General features: G+C 40.7%; 1 non-coding gene across 1 annotated transcript; it reads left to right on the forward strand.

Moving 5' to 3' along the window:
- The first annotated feature begins 1,469 nt into the window (after positions 1–1,469).
- Positions 1,470–1,573, forward strand: LOC112731575 (small nucleolar RNA R71). The gene has a single exon (XR_003167348.1). It is a non-coding gene; the product is annotated as a small nucleolar RNA R71 (small nucleolar RNA).
- Positions 1,574–2,460: the final 887 nt, after the last annotated feature.

Genomic DNA, 2,460 nt, shown 5'->3' on the forward strand with positions numbered 1-2,460 from the left:
GATCAATTCTCCTCTGTCAACATCAATCACAGCTTTTGCTGTGGCTAGGAAGGGTCTGCCAAGGATGATGTATTCATCCATACACTTCTCAGTCTCTAGGATTATGAAATCAGCAGGGATGTAATGGTCTTCAACCTTTACCAAGACATCCTCTACAAGTCCATAAGCCTGTTTCTTTGAATTGTCTGCCATCTCTAGTGAGATTCTTACAGCTTGTACCTCAATGATCCCTAGCTTCTCCATTACAGAGAGAGGCATGAGGTTTATGCTTGACCCTAGGTCACACAGAGCCTTCTCAAAAGGTCATAGTGCCTATGGTACAAGGTATTGAGAACTTTCCAGGATCTTGTCTCTTCAGAGGTAATCTCTGTCTAGTCAAGTCATCCAGTTCTTTGATGAGCAATGGAGGTTCATCCTCCCAAGTCTCATTACCAAACAACTTGGCATTTAGCTTCATGATTGCTCCAAGGTACTTAGCAACTTGCTCTTCAGTAACATCTTCATCTTCTTCAGAGCAAGAATACTCATCAGAGCTCATGAATGGCAGAAGTAAATTCAATGGAATCTCTATGGTCTTTGCGTGAGCCTCAGATTCCCATGGTTCCTCATCAGGGAACTCCATGGAGGTCAGTGGACGTCCATTGAGGTCTTCCTCAATGGAGATCACTGCCTTTTCCTCCTCTCCAGGTTCGGCCATGTGAGACGTGTTTATGGCCTTGCATTCTCTCTTTGGATTCTCTTCTGTATTGCTTGGGAGAGTACTAGGAGGGAGTTCAGTAATTTTCTTACTCAGCTGACCCACTTGTGCCTCCAAATTTCTAATGGAGGACCTTGTTTCAGTCATGAAACTTTGAGTGGTTTTGATTAGATCAGAGACAATGGTTGCTAAGTCAGAGTGGCTTTGCTTAGAATTCTCTGTCTGTTGCTAAGAAGATGATGGAAAAGGCTTGCCATTGCTAAACCTATTTCTTCCACCATTACTGTTGTTGAAACCTTGTTGAGGTCTCTGTTGATCCTTCCATGAGAGATTTGGATGATTTCTCCATGAAGGATTATAGGTGTTTCCATAGGGTTCTCCCATATAATTCACCTCTTCCATTGCTGGGTTCTCAGGATCATAAGCTTCTTCTTCAGAGGAAGCTTCCTTAGTACTGCCTGTTGCTGCTTGTATTCCAGAGAGACTCTGAGAAATCATATTGACTTGTTGGGTCAATATTTTATTCTGAGCCAATATGGCATTCAGAGTATCAATCTCAAGAACTCTCTTCTTCTGAGTTGTCCCATTATTCACAGGATTCCTTTCAGAAGTGTACATGAATTGGTTATTTGCAACCATTTCAATGAGTTTCTGAGCTTCTGCAGGCGTCTTCTTCAGATGAAGAGATCCTCCAGCAGAGCTGTCCAGTGACATCTTGGATAGTTCAGACAGACCATCATAGAAGATACCTATGATGCTCCATTCAGAAAGCATGTCAGATGGACACCTTCTGATCAATTGCTTGTATCTTTCCCAAGCTTCATAGATGGATTCACCTTCCTTCTGTCTGAAGGTTTGGACTTCCACTCTAAGCTTGCTCAATTTTTGAGGTGGAAAGAACTTTGCCAAGAAGTCATTAACTAGCTTTTCCCAAGAGTTCAGGCTTTCTTTAGGTTGTGAATTCAACCATGTCCTAGCTCTGTCTCTTACAGCAAAAAGGAAGAGTATAAGTCTGTAGACTTCAGGGTCAACCCCATTGGTCTTGACAGTATCACAGATTTGCAAGAATTCAGCTAAGAACTAATGAGGATCTTCCAATGGAAGGCCATGAAACTTGCAATTCTATTGCATTAGAGAAACTAATTGAGACTTAAGCTCAAAGTTGTTTGCTCCAATGGCAGGGACTGACATGCTTCTCCCATAGAAGTCAGGAGTAGGTGCAGTAAAGTCACCAAGCACATTCCTTGCATTGTTGGCATTGTTGTTTTCGGCTGCCATGGTTTCTTCTTCTTTGAAAAGCTCTGTTAGGCCCTCTAGAGAGAATTGTGCTTTAGCTTCTCTTAGCTTTCTCTTCAAGGTCCTTTCAGGTTCAGGATCAGCTTGAACAAGTATGCCTTTATCTTTGTTCCTGCTCATATGAAAGAGAAGAGAACAAGAAAGTAGGGAATCCTCTGTGTCACAGTATAGAGATTTCTTGAGGTGTCAGAGGAAAAGAAGAATAGAAGGAGGAGGTAGATAGAAGAGAATTCGAACTTATCAAGAGGGATAGAGTTCGAATTGCACCTTGAGGAGGAGTGTTAGTCCCTTAAATAGAAGGATGTGAGAAGAGGGGAAGAATTTTCGAAAATAATTAAAAAGATTTTGAAATAATTAAAAAGAAATTTGAAAATTTGATTGAGATTTTCGAAAATTAAGATTAGGAAAGAAATTAAGTGATTTTTGAAAAGATTTTGAAATTAGAAATTAAAAAGATATGATTGAAA

This window comes from Arachis hypogaea, chromosome 12, assembly GCF_003086295.3.
Source record: "Arachis hypogaea cultivar Tifrunner chromosome 12, arahy.Tifrunner.gnm2.J5K5, whole genome shotgun sequence".
In the NCBI taxonomy this organism is placed as follows: Eukaryota; Viridiplantae; Streptophyta; class Magnoliopsida; order Fabales; family Fabaceae; genus Arachis; species Arachis hypogaea.